Below are 15,028 nucleotides of genomic sequence, written 5' to 3' on the forward strand. Positions count from 1 at the left end.
CTCCCGGCAGCCTCTGCAGCAGGGTGGTGGAGAGGCGCGCGCAGGCGCGCGGGCCGGCCCCCGCGCGCAGGCGTACTGCGAACGCCGGCTGAGCTGGGTCTCGCTGTGCTGGGTGCGCGGCGGTGTCGGCGAGCGAGGCCTGGTGAGCACCGCCGAGGCGCGAGCTGGGTCTTCGAGGTTGTGTGCGGGAGAGGCACGGCAGGCGAGCCAGCGAGCCAGAGGCTCACCCCAGCAGTGGCACCGGGATCGGCTGCCTTGAGCTTGGTGAGTGCGGGGCCCCGGCGGCCCCCGGCCCCTCCCCCTCCCGCCGGGGGATCCGGTGGATCCGGTTGTGTGCGGGGGAGGCCCCGCGGTGAGGGCGGGCCGCCGGCCGTGCTCGAGCTCGGGTTCCGGGGCCTGGGCGCTCGCTGCGCGTCCGTGCGTCACGGGCCAGGCAGTCCCAACGGCCGCGCGGCCGGCGGAGAGGAGGGTGGGGGTGGGGGTGGGGAGCACTGGTTCGCCATCGGGAACGCCGGTGGAGGCGAGGCGAGGCGGGGCGGGGCGGCGCGGCAGCGGGGCTGGAAGCAGCGTCGGGGACTGCGGGGCGCCGAGGCAGCGGGGCGGAGAGGAGGGAGTGCGGAGCCAGCGCCGCGGCCCGGCGCGAGCGAGCCGGGGGTGTGGGTGGGCCGCGCAGAGTGCGGCGACTGAGGCAGGAAAGACCAAGGGGTAGGGGGCGTGTAAAAATCCTAACCGAGGCCGGAGGGGACCGTCTCGGGAATTCATAAGTTACAGCCCGAGCCGGAGCCGGTGGTTTGGAAGCGCGGGTGGGGGGGCGGTGCGGGTGGAGACAGACGGAGGACTGCAGTTTACAGATGTCATAACAACATGGGCCTGAAGCGTCTGACAGGGGTGTGGTAATTATAGGAATGACAGAACTTCATCTGCACACAGCGTGTGTCAGTGGTGATGCGAGGGAAGCGGCGAGGTATTCGATTAAGCTCAAAATGGGAGGATGAAACTGAAGGATGACTGGAGTCTGGGAAGTCGTCATGAAGGAATGTCTTAGGTTTGAATGGAAGTATATTTAATGTTCCACTTTTAAGCGCACGATGTCAAAATAATTGATTTTTAAGGTTTAAATTCAGAATAAACAGTTGGGAAGTATTTTTTTTCTAAAACATACTATTAAATAACGTTTCTACCTTTTTCAAGCCTTTTTTCCTTTAGTGAGCACTTCCTTAAAAACCCCTATTCGCAGTAGTTGAGTAAGTTATTCCCCGCCCCGCCGCCCCTCTACGTTGCTTCAAGGCTCATTCTTGACATTGTTTTTTTCTTAACTTGTTCTTGCGTTTGTGATATTTTGAAAGTAATTCACAAGCTAGTCCCCCTCCATTTTAAAGATTGAAGAGATGAAATTTTAACTTTTCAAAGCAAAGGGAGAATGAACTCTATTGTACTTTTACTGAAATAATTTATTCTTGGACGGCACTTTTATGTGTAATACCGGATTTTAAGGTGGAGAACATGAGGAAAGGTAAAGGAATTAAGATTTATTAAGCTCCTTTCCAGATATTGTGCTAGATACTTTTTGTACACTAAAACGTTAATGCTTACAGTAACTCTGAAGTATATTTTTTCCTTTCCTACAGATTAAAGCTTCGAGGGTCAGAGAAGTTAGGTAACTTACCTAAGGTGTTCCAGCTCTTGTTAGAACCAGCCTTAGAACCAGAATCACTGCTAATTTAGGAATTATTTCTCCTCTCCTTTCATACTTCTTGGTTGCGTTCACTTTATTTGGTCCATTAATTCAGCGAATACTTGGAGTGTTCATAGGCCCTGAGACTGGGGATGTAGACATGATCAAGACACTGTTCTTTTTTTTTTAAACATCTTTATTGGAATATAATTGCTTTACAATGGTGTGTTAGTTTCTGCTGTATAACAAAGTGAATCAGCTATATGTATACATATATCCCCACATCTCCTCCCTCTTGCGTCTCTCTCCCACCCTCCCTATCCCACCCCTCTAGGTGGACACAAAGCACCGAGCTGATCTCCCTGTGCTATGCAGCTGCTTCCCACTAGCTATGGGTTTTACATTTGGTAGTGTCTATATGTCCATGCCACTCTCTCACTTCATCCCAGTTTACCCTTCCCCCTCCCCGGGTCCTCAAGTCCATTCTCTACATCTGCATCTTTATTCCTGTCCTGCCCCTAGAAGACACTGTTCTTGTGTCATGGAATTTATAGTGTTGCAGGGAAGACTAACAAATAATGAGTAAAAATACTGACTGCATGACATTTTATCAGTCATAATTGAGCAGAAACTGTACTAAATAGCAAAGGAAGTTCAAATGGAATCAGACTACATAAGCCTTGAGGAGTTTACAGTCTAGTAGGGAAACAAAACATACATTTATAAAAACTTAGACTAAGCTAAATGATAGAAATTAACGCTTCACCTGAAGTCAGTATACTTGCATTATGTTACTTTAGATCCTCATAGAAGTTTCTTCACAGAACTATGAATTAATAATATTTTGTACCTTGACTTTTATCTAGGATTGGAACATGAAAAAAGGCAACATGAAAGAACTCTTCATTGCTATCTAAGACACCGTGTCTAATTTATTTACTGATCCTTATAAAGTAGAAACCTTACAAATTCTTTTAACACCTCAGTGATAGGCCTTTTTTTATTCCTTTGCTTTTTTTTTTTTTTAAAACAAATGACTGCTTTTATTAGATCATTTGTATTTGTAAGCTATCCTGTTTCTCTTTGTACTTTGGCTATCAGGAGGCTCAGAGCTGTGTTCAGCTTTCATAGTTTTCATAATTTTCCTTAGCCTCAACTGTGTTATAAACTATACCAGGTAGTCTGGAATTGCTGCTCTCAGTTGTTTCCTGGACTGTTTGTTCTCTGTTGCTCTTGATTTTGTCTTTACCTTTTCCCTCTCGTTTGAAAGTAGGGATTATATATTATTTTTATCTCCGGTATTTTAGCATAGTGTTTGTTGAATTAATGGTAAAGTCTTGATGATTTATGATTTAGTGTTTTTAAGTCTTGTCAGATTGTTTTTAGAAGTATGTATGCTTTGTATAAAATCAACTAAGACTTTTGGCCATGCAAGTAAAGGTGACTGACATAGTGATCATAAAGATAATTCCCTGTTAATCTCTTTGTTTTAAGGTTTCTGTACTTTGCAAGGTATTCTGAATTCAGCCATAATAATGGAAGAAAACATTGGAAATGGTAAACAATTCAATTAGCTGATTGGGGCTGATTTGCCTCTATTTTTGCTGCAGTGAGCAGGAGGTGGCCCCAGGACAGTGAGGGACCAGATAGGACCTTCATTAGGAAATTTTAAGTCCTTGCAGTGGAAAAGCAGGGATGAAGACTCGTGGAACGTACAGTTTTTTGTTTGTTTGTTTTTAAAGATGATAACGACCCTACACGACAGACCTTAGTGACAAAATGGTTCTGATCTAGTGTAGTAGACTAATTGGGACAGTTCTTGAAAGCAGGCAGTAATCCAAAATGTGGATAATGGGGATAATCTCCTTCACATAACAAGAATAATGGTGCTTTTCATATACAAAGATAAGTCTGCTTACTCATCATGATTGATTTTTCAGCATGAGGAGGAATATGTGCTGAGTTGCCCATGAGTCTCCGTATTCTGTGACCAGCAAGGCAGCTTGGGGTCAAAATGGGGGTTTTTAGCTAGGGAGCAGAAAGACAAGCAAAAAGTACTAACATCTATTGATGGCTCAAGCACTGCATCAGGTGTTTTCACTTAATTACCGTTGCAAAACCACTTTGAGAAAGTGGCTACACGTACAGGATGGTTAGGTAACTTGCCTTACTTCACAGAATAAGTGGTGGAGCTGGTATTCAATCACAGGGCTATTTGTACTATGTTCACATCAATCATTAAAGCTTGATTTTTGTCTTGGTTTGCAGTGCAGTCTCCAACAGAACAAACTAGATGCAGTTTGTTTAACATCATGAAATGACATTGTGAAGATCTAATTTACTAAAAGCTGAAGGGCTATTTGAGTTCCTTGCTTTACTGCCATTAAAAAATACAATTTTTAAATTAGAATATTCTCTGAAAACAACTGTCCCCTGTCCTAGCCTCTGCACTTTAGAGGCCACCAATTTCTTTCTTTTAGCTGTTTCCTCTTTCATATTTATAAATAACTTGCTTCTATTGCTATTTCTTGATACAGCAGTTTTAGACATTATCTATTGACTTTCCTCCACATTTACACACTGCCTCTCCCATCCTTTTAATATAGTTATCACAGGTGTTTATTAAGTCAACGTTCAGTTATAACTATGTAAATGTTTCTAGCTGAACCATGTAGTATATTATGATATCATTTCTTCTCTTAACCAATTTTTGTTTTTCCAGGAGTAATACTTTTTTTTCCCACTTCCATTTCCATGAGATAGCTGTCCTGGAACCTTTTGTCCTTTTAATGCAATCTGGACTGGTTACTTTCTAGGTCTATTTCACAGCTGTTATCCTGGAACTTTTCTTTATGTCGCCCTTAAAATTCTCTTTGCCCTTCTCCTGTATTGGATCTCCTGTTTCCCGTATTTTCTTAACTTACAGAGAAAGGGTACCTGGGAAGCGAAAACTTTCTGTGATCTTGCATGATTGAAAAAAATCTATATTCTACCTTAACATTTCATCAGTAATCTGGCTGGGTATAAAAACCTAGGCTTAAAAAGTTTGGAAGTCATAGCTCCATTGTTTTCTGCGTTCTAATGTTGCTGTTGAAGTCCAAAGGCGTTCTCATTCTTCATTTGTATGTGACCTTCCCTGTCTTTTCTCCAGTCTCCAGAAGCTTTTAGGGTATTATTTTTAACCCCTGAAATTCCATAATGTCCCTAGATTTGATTGTTTGTTTGTTTTTTTTTCATTTAAGGGCACTCGATGGACCCTTATAAGCTGGGGATTTGTGTCCTTTAGTTTTGGGAAATTTATTTATTAATTATTATTATTATTGGGGCCTTAGGTAAAAAGAGTTTTAGAGTTAATTATGCTTCCCAGTTCTTGACACTATCATCAAACTATACAGGGTCCTTTAAATTTTTCTCTTTCATTTCTGAGCCCTACTTCCATTACCCTTTCTAGTAGGCACCCACTGCATTGTGGCTGATACATTCCTTGATTATATGTGAATCATTGTGAAATATGTAGCACGTTTTGTGTATTTAGTTTATATATTGTGTTATAGACCTTGTTCTGTTTCTTACTCTTTTTACTCAGCATTGTTTGGAGACCTTTCTGTTTCATTGTGTGTACATATAGTTGTGTATAATGTAGAATTCCATAATGTGCATCTACCACATTTTACTTTTTATTCTCTAATCACTGACACCTGAGTTGCCTCTCTGGCATCACAAGTACACTGTGGTAAATATACTCTTACTTGTACATCCTTGTGGACCTGTGTGAGAAGTTCTCTGGGATGTATGCCCGGGAGTGGGATTCCTGGGTCATAGAATAGGAGAACTAGTTTATGTGCCTGCTAGCAGTGAGGAGTTTTCTTGTTTGCCCACATCTTTGACAGTACTTGGTTTTATCCAACTTCTTAATTTTTGCTAGTCAGGTATAAAGTGGTATCTCATTGTTTTAATTTACATTCTCTGATAATTAATGAATTCGAGCGTCTCTTGTATCCATTCAGGTTTTCCCTTTTGTTAATTGTCTGTTTTGTCCTTTGTCTATCTTTCCTTTCCGGTCCCTGTCTTTTTTTGTTTGTTTGTTTGTTTTGGCCGTGCTGTGCTGCGCAGCTTGTGGGATCTCAGTTCCCTGACCAGGGATTGAACCCAGGCCACAACAGTGAAAGCCCAGAATCCTAACCACTAGGCCACCAGGGAACTCCTCCTGTCTTTTTTTTTGGTTTGCAGGAGTTCCTTGTGGAGGTCTGTTGGTTTTAGGATTGGAAAATATCTTTTATAGGCCTGTCATCTGTCTGTTAGTTTTTTGTCCATGGTGTCTTTCATTGAATGAATACTCTAAATTTAATGCATTGTTTCTTTGATAATCTATTTTTCATTTGATTTTTTTGTCTTTCTTGGAATTTGTATTATTTGGGTATTAGAATTCTTAGGTGGTTCTTTTAATTTTCTTTTCCTTCCTGTTTTCCATCACTTAGTCTTTTTGTTCTGTTTCCTGAGAGATTTCTTTAATGTTATCTTACAGCCCTTCTATTGAATTTTTAATTCCTATCCATATTTTAATTTCTTAGAGCTCATTCTTATGATATCTATATATTATTTTATAGACACTATAGTCCTCTTGAGGACAGTATTAATGATAGTTTTTTTTTTTTTTTAAAGTTTTGTACCCCCTCATTGCTCCGTTTCTTCAAAGTTCCTTTGTTTCCATTGCAGTCTTTCTCTGTAGAGGCTTTCCCTGGATGTCTGGTAAACTTACGGTTGTCCATTCCTATTTAAGAGTGAAGTGCTAAAAACTGAATTGGAAACTATAGGTGTGGCTTGTTAAAAGGGTGGACAGGGTATCTGGTGGCCATTTATGGGGGGAGGGAACTCTCATAGTTCTTTTCTCTTGGGCTTGTCAATTTCCTTGAGAAAGAGAGCCTCCAACTAACAACATTGTAAATCAACTATGCTTCAATAAAATTAAAAAAAAAAAGTAAAAGAGAGCCTCCAGTCTTGCCTGGAGGATATACACCTGGATGCCATGTTCTGAGAACTCATCTTAGAAAAGAAGCTGGCGTTCTCACTGTTAATTGTGTTCATGTAATCCTGTCTTTTGTATAGCACATCACCTACACTGGAGTCCCTCATTTTAGAGTCTTTCTAGTTTAGTTTCTTCAGAGTAATGCTCTCAACATCCATAGGGGCTTGGGGATGGACTGTTGCCTGGCTGTGCACAACGGAGGAGGAAGTCTGAATGTGATGACTGTTTTGTAGACTTTCAACTAATCTTCTAGTTTTCAGTCCTGTTCCTCACTCTACATTCAGAGATGCCTGGGGTGGGGTGGGGGGGGGTGCTCCTGTCTATGAAGCCTCCTGCTTGTGGGCAGTGTGAATCAGCTTCTTTACAGGTGCTTAGGCTTCAGAGTTCTCCACTTCACTAGTAAAATATCATTAGACCATCTTTTTTAAAAATTTATTTATTTGGCTACGTCGGGTCTTAGTTGCGGCACATGGGATCTTCGTTGCAGCATGCGGGATCTTTCCTTGCAGCGAGCGGGCTCCAGAACGCACGGGCTCAGTAGTTGTGGCATGCGGGCTTAGTTTCCCTGCGGCATGTGGGATCTTAGTGCCCCGACCAGGGATCGAACCCGTGTTCCCTGCATTGCAAGATGGATTCTTAACCACTGGACCACCAGGGAAGTCCCAGGGCCATCTGTTTTAAGGCTTCTAAAAAGTTTTTGACATCTCATCTATCACCTCTGATTCTCTCCTTTTGTGTTCTATCTTTGTAGTTCATCCTTTTTTAAAAAAAGTTATAATTTTGGTATGGATTAATCTACCAAATCCATCATTTTATTTCTTTACGTGAACTCTTTATTTCTGGTCTGTTCATTCTTTCCATGGCATTTGAGTGTTGTACGCTCAGTACTTTGTTTAGTATTGAAGATTAAAATTAAATTTCTGAGCTTTAAGTTGTTAATATGTTTTGGGAGGAAAGCACATACATCCTGTATGTGCTAAATCTTAATGTAAAACATTAAAACCTTTATAAGTGTACACGTAATAGATATATTAGATTCAGTAATGAATATGAATTGGATAAAGGCAAGTTTGCGCTTTTTATTTTTCCCCATGAAGGAGTCCTTTATGCCATTTTTGGGGAAAGATTTCTCTCTAAAAATATCCAGCTATAAGGGGGAAGTAGTTTTTCCCTTTCATAAAGACCTGAAGTATTCAATTAGAACTTTGATGAAATAACAGCATGTTGAGTTGATAAAATTCTAGCCAAAAGTAAAGAAATTTAAGGTTTTAGTTAGTCTGGGAAGTCTCATTGTAGTAAATATAATATATGCTTCCAGCTTTACTTTTTGAAAGTTTTTCTCATTGTATAAGTAGTATATTGCTTACTGTAGAAAATTTGGAAGATAAAGAAGAATATTAATTTCCACTTAAGATTTTTGTATTCTAAGTTATAAAATATTTTTAAAAGTATAGAGAATAGTATAAATTGGGGTTTTGTTCCTACCACCCCGATTTTTCATGTGTTAATGTTCTGTTTTTCTTAATTCGCAGTATGTTATGATTATGTCCCATAGCCAAGCCCCCGTTTTGGAATTTTTAGGTTTACAGTTTTCGTTGTAACAGTCATGCTGCTGTGAATATTCTTCTACATGCTGCTGATTTTATTGCCTTAGTGTACATTCCAGAAGTGGAATTACTGAATCTTGGGGTGTGAATTCCCCAAATCTTTGGTAAATATTTTCCTTTAAATGTTTGGATATTGAGACTGTCTCTGGGGAACCTTGCATGTTGGGAACCCGTAGATACTGGAAGGTGAGGTCAGACTTCAGGGTCAAAGGTTATAGTAAACGTCTCAGTGGAAGAAGGTCTGAAGCTGGGACATGAAAGAAAGTAGGGATTTCTATTAGGTTAATGGAGTTAGAGCTATGAGATGTAATCAGAGGTGAGCACCTACGAATCATATCTGTAGCGTTGACTTCTCACAGAGGAGGCTTATTGCAGGGTTTTTCAAACCTTGCCTCCATTGAACGCAAGAATGTTGTCACTAAAATAAAGGTACTCTAATAATTTTACTGGGAAGAAATGGGTAGGATATTTTAAATTTCCTTTTTCTTTCCTAATTTTTATTAAAATATTTTAAAGGGACCCACTACTACTTGACTAGAAGTTAACAGTAGATGAGTAATTAATATTTACAAATGGGAGAGCATATACTCTGGGGTGCAGGCTCACACCTCTCCATTCTCTAATGAAAAAATAGGTTCAAAAAATATTCACAACTGAACTGAAAATTTTTTATACTTAAAATTCATTTATGCTTAAATTTATAAACCTGTAACTTGCTTTTTTTGTAGTCATACTTTCTTGTGGTTTTTGGTTTTTTTAATATTAAATACACATCATGTTTTCTAATAAAATTATACTCAATTTATATGATGGAATTAAGTATACTAACATTTTATAGTGTTGCACAAAGAATATTGTGAATGTTAAATATTCACAATGGTTAGGGGCTTACTGACTGCTTGGATTGACTCAGCACACTGAATATATATACCATCTTGAATATAATAAAAATATAAAAAGATCTACACTCAGTGTGTTTTGGGTATAGATTGATGAAGAATGGAAAGAGTATCAAAGTGAAGGGAACTTGTAGGACAAAGAAGTTCAGATTTGATCTAAGTAGTGCTAAAAACTCATTTTAGGTCCTTAGGCATTGAAGTTATATAGTGAAAAAGGTGTTGAGATTAGTCTGAGAGCTGTGTGAAGGATGAATTGAAGAGCAAAGAGACTGAGGTTAGGGAAGGGTGGTTAGAGCTGTTGCAGTTATCTAGCTGTAGGATGACAGGGACCTGGATCAGACTGGTGGCAGTGTGAATAGATAGGAATAGATAAAATCATTCTGGATGGAATAGTAAGCAAAATTTGATAATTTTAACTAAATAGACATGAAGGGGAAATTGGGAGATTTCATTTTGGAAGAGTAGAGTACATTTCTATTTTACCACCAGTATTGCATCTTGTTTTTAACTTTATTGCTTTTTTGGCTTTATTTCCCTAGAAAACAAGAGGAAAATGGGGCATAATGGCTTTAATTTTAAAGGCTTCTGCTTCCTGAGAGAGTGAAAAGTTATTGACAATAACTTAAGTTTTTCAATTAATCACTTAGGTGATAATATCCTAAAAATATTTGTTTAGGATAAATATAATTTTCTCATACTATTACATGTTTTTTTAAAATCATAAACCTCTATAGATTTTATTTCATTTGTTATCTAAGCTCTCTTCAATCCAACTTAAGCCTACATTTCAGCTGTATTTTGCATTATTTTCCGATAAAACTTTTGCTCTGCTATAGTGATTTTCAGTTGCATGCAGATGCATATCAGAATTCACTTGGGAATCTTTAAAAGAAAAAACAACACTAGAGACCTCGTGTTTGCCTCAGACCTATTAATCAAACTCTTTGGAAGGACAGTTGAGGCGTCTGTTTTTCAAAAAGCTCTCCCACTTGGCAAATATAATCTCTTTCTCCTGATAAGAGGGGAACCCGGTCTCATTTATGAATATCAGAGAAGAAATCTTTGATTTTTTTTTTTTTAAATATTGACTTTGTTTGTTAGAGCAATTTTAGGTTCACAGCAAAATTGAATGGAAACTACTGAGTTCCCATCTACTCCCTACCCCTGTACACCCAGTGCCCCCACCATTGACATTTCCACCAGAGTGGTACATTTGTTATAATCCAACCAACACTGACACATCATTATCACCCAAAGCCCATAGTTTACATTTGGGTTCATTCTTGGAGTTGTACATTCATTCTGTGGGTTTTGACAAATGTATACTGACATGTATCGGCCATTATAGTCCAACAGAATAGTTTCACTGCCTCCAAAATCCTCTGCTCTGCTATTCATCCCTTAAACCCCTGGCAACCGCTGATCTTTTAACTCTCCATAGTTTTGCCTCTTCCAGAATGTCATAAAATTGGAATCATGTGACAAATACAATATCCACCCCTACCCCCAAAGAGGAGGGTATTTTATTAAATAATCAATCTTATGTATGGATAGTGATTTAGAAATTTTTAAGAAAACTAACAGAATTAAAAAGAATGATACACTGTGACTATTAAAAAAAGTGAAGCCAGATAAGGACAATATAAGAAAAAAAATACAGGCCATTATCCTCGAGGAACACATATGCAAAAATCTCCACAATGAGATATCACCTCACACTGGTCAGAATGGCCATCATCAAAAAATCTACAAACAGTAAATGCTGAAGAGGGTGTGGAGAAAAGGGAATCCTCTTGCACTGTTGGTGGGAATGTAAATTGATACAGCCACTATGGAGAACACTATGGAGGTTCCTTAAAAAACTAAAAATAGAACTACCATACGACCCAGCAATCCCACTACTGGGCATATACCCTGAGAAAACCATAATTCAAAAAGAGTCATGTACCACATTGTTCATTGCAGCTCTATTTACAATAGCCAGGACATGGAAGCAACCTAAGTGTCCATCCACAGATGAATGGATAAAGAAGATGTGGCACATATGTACAATGGAATATTACTCAGCCATAAAAAGAAGGAAATTGAGTTATTTGTAGTGAGGTGGATGGACCTAGAGTCTGTAATACAGAGTGAAGTAAGTCAGAAAGAGAAAAACAAATACCGTATGCTAACACATATATATGGAATCTAAAAAAAAAAAATGGTCATGAAGAACCTAGGGGCAGGACAGGAATAAAGACGCAGACCTACTAGAGAATGGACTTGAGGACACGGGGAGGGGGAAGGGTAAGCTGGGACGAAGTGAGAGAGTGGCATGGACATACATACACTACCAAATGTAAAATAGATAGCTAATGGGAAGCAGCCGCATAGCACAGGGAGATCAGCTCGGTGCTTTGTGACCACCTAGAGGGTTGGGATAGGGAGGGTGGGAGGGAGGGAGACACAAGAGGGAAGAGATATGGGGATATATGTATATGTATAGCTGATTCACTTTGTTATAAAGCAGAAACTAACACACCATTGTAAAGCAATTATATTCCAATAAAGATGTTGGAAAAAAAAAAGAGTCATACGCAATGAGGCAAGTGGGATTTATCCTTGGGGTACAAGGATGGCTCAACATTCAAATCAATAAATGTGATACACTACATGAACAGAACGAGGGATAAATGTCATGATCATCTCAATAGATGCAGAAAAAGCATCTGACAAAAATTCAACATCCTTTCATGATAAAAACTCTCAACAAATTAGGTGTAGTAGGAATGTATGTTAACATAATAAAGGCCATATCTGAGAAGCCCACAGATCTTTTATCAAAAAGACAGAAGATAATAAGTGCTGACAAAGATATGAAGAAAAGGGATCTCTTTTGTACTGTTGGTGGGAATGTTAATTAGTGCAGCTTACTATGGAAAACAGTATGAACTTTTGTCAAATAATTAAAATTAGAACTGCTGTATGATACAGCTCTTCCACTTTTGGCGATGTATCCAAAGGAAATCAGTTATCTCGTAGAGAGAGTTGCACTCCTATGTCATTGCAACATTATTCACGATATAACAAAGACAAGGAAATAATCTAAGTGTCTATAGATGGATGGAAGGGTAAAGAAAATGTGGCATAAATGTAAAATAGAGTATTATTCAGCCATAGAAATACGAAAATCCTGCCTTTTTAACAGTATAAATAGACCTTGAGGTCACTATGGTAGGTGATAAATCAGACAGAGAAAAATACTGTATGATCTCACTTATATGTGGAACATAAAAGAGTTGAACTCACAGAAGCAAAGAGTAGAATGGTGGGTGCCAGAGACTGAGGGGGAGGAAAACTGAGATGTGAAAGGGTACGTACTTTCAGTTGTAAAATGAGTAAGTTCTGGGGGTCTAATGTGCATCGTGGACACTATAGCAAATAATACCGTATTGTATATTTGAAGTTTTCTAAGAGAATATATTTTAAGTGTTCACACCACAAAAAAGAGAAGACTATGTGATGTCATAGATAATTTAAATAGCTTGATTATGGTAATCATTTCACAATGTATACGTGTATCAAATCATCACATTATATACCTTAAATATGTACAGTTTTTAATTTGTCCATTGTATTTGAATAAAGCTGGGAAAAACACAACAAAAATGGTGTTGATACACCTGAACATGCATATGCAAAAGACTGAAACTTGACCCAAACCTCACACCTTAAACAAAAATCAATTCAAAATAGATCGTAGATGTACGTGTAAAATGTTAAGGCCGTAAAACTTTTAGAGGAAAATGTAGGAGAAAATATTGATGACCTGAGTTAGAAAAGAGTTTTCAGATGTGACACCAAAAGCATAAAAGATAAATAAAAATAATAAATCGGACTTTATCAAAATTAAAATATTTAATTTGTGAAAGATATTATGAAGAGAATGAAGAGGCAAGCTATAGGCTGCAAGAATATTTAAAAATCACTTATCTCATAATGTACTTATATTCAGAATATATAAGAACTCTCAAAACTCACCAATAAGAAAACAATCAAAAAGTAGGCAAAAGGATTGAACAAATGTTTAACCAAAGAAAATATATGGGTGACAAATAAGCACATAAAAAGATGTTCATCATCATTAGCCATCAGCGAAATGGAAATTAAAGCCGCAAGATACCATTATACAACCTGTTAGAATGGCTAAAATAAAAATACCAAATGCTGCTGAGGATGCAGAGAGGCTGGAAATCCCATGCATTACTGGTAGAAATGCAAAAGAGTATAGACAATCTGAAAACAATTTGGCAGGTTTTTAAAAAAATATCAATTTAAAACATATATTTGCCGTATGGCTGAGGCATGCCACTCCTGCTTAGGCTATGATAATTCATCTTCATACAACAACCTGGACATCAATGTTCATATCTTCTCTACTTATGATATCCAAAAAAAGGTCCAAGTCTACAATAGAAAACTATTTTGCAATAAAAGGGAATAGATTATTAACATGAAACAACTTGGCATTTTTCTGAGGGAAAGAAGTCAGTCTCAAAAAGTTATATACTGTTTGATTCCATTAGTACGATGATCTCAAAAAGACAAAGCTGTAGTGATGGAAAAAAGATCCATGGTTGCTGGGAGTTAAAGGTTGGGGAGAGTGTGACTACAAAATTATATCACAAGGGAGTTTTCTGAGGTGATGGAACAGTTGTATCTTCATTGTGGTGATGGCTGAACAAATTTATACATGTGTTAAATTTATAGAACTGTATACAAAACAAGTCAATTTTAATGTATGTTAATTAAATAAAATTTAAAATAATGTAAAACAAAAAAAAGATAACTAACAGAGTTAAAAAGAATGATACACTGTGACCAAGTGTGTTTATTCCAAGAGTCAAAAATCATTGACTATTAAGTGTATTAATATATCACCATATTTAATATGTCAAAGGGGATAAACAGTGACCATTTTAATAACTGCCAAAAAGGCATTTGATCTAATTCAACACACATTTCAGGTTTTTAAAACTTCAGTAAAATAGATATGGATGGGTGGTACTTAGATGTGATTTAAAAAATATATATATATCTCAATACTATGACACGACTGGAGCTATAATAAATTGGTGATAGGAATGCATGATGTTACAGCCACTTTGGAAAACAGTTGGACAATTTCTTGTAAAGTTAAACATGTACTTACTATATGACCCAGCAGTCTCACTCTTAGGTTTTTACCCAAGAAAAATGAAATCATTTATCTAAACAAATGCCATATGTGAATGTTTATAGTAGCTTATTCATAATCACCCAAAACTGCAAACAATCTGGATGTCTATCAGCTGTTAAATAGATGAACAAATTGTGGAATACAATAGAATACAATTCAGCAATGAAAGGAATCAGTTACTGATAAATGCAACAGTATGGAGGACTCTCAAATAGTTAATACTGAGTGAAAGAAGCCACACACAGAAAGCTACCTGTTGTATGGCTCCATTTGTTTGACATTCTGGAGAATGCAAAATTATAGGGACCGATTGCCTGGGATTGGGGCAAGTGGATTTACTAGAAAGGGGCCTGACAGAATTTTTTGTAGTGAGGAAAATGTCTATCTTAATTGTCGTGATATTTACTTAAATGGCAAATTTTACTCTATGTGAATTATACCTCAGTAAACATGACCTTTTGAAAAACCCCCAGTATAAAGAGTGTCAGCTGAAGTATCAGAAACAGAATTCAGTAGCTGATTTAATTCAGTGGCTGGCTTTAAAAAATTAACATATAGTAATGAATAATTTTCCTATAAACAATAGCCAGTTAGAATATA

The 15,028-nt window shown here is 38.0% G+C and overlaps 1 protein-coding gene across 1 annotated transcript in view; it reads left to right on the forward strand.

Moving 5' to 3' along the window:
- The first annotated feature begins 60 nt into the window (after positions 1–60).
- Positions 61–15,028, forward strand: part of KPNA1 (karyopherin subunit alpha 1) — a 76,742-nt gene continuing 61,774 nt past the window's right edge. The window contains exon 1 of the mRNA XM_082459488.1: positions 61–264. The gene's annotated coding sequence lies outside the window, so the exon portion shown is untranslated. The remainder of the gene's footprint in view (positions 265–15,028) is intronic.

Source organism: Balaenoptera physalus, assembly GCF_965194825.1.
Source record: "Balaenoptera physalus genome assembly, chromosome: 4".
In the NCBI taxonomy this organism is placed as follows: Eukaryota; Metazoa; Chordata; class Mammalia; order Artiodactyla; family Balaenopteridae; genus Balaenoptera; species Balaenoptera physalus.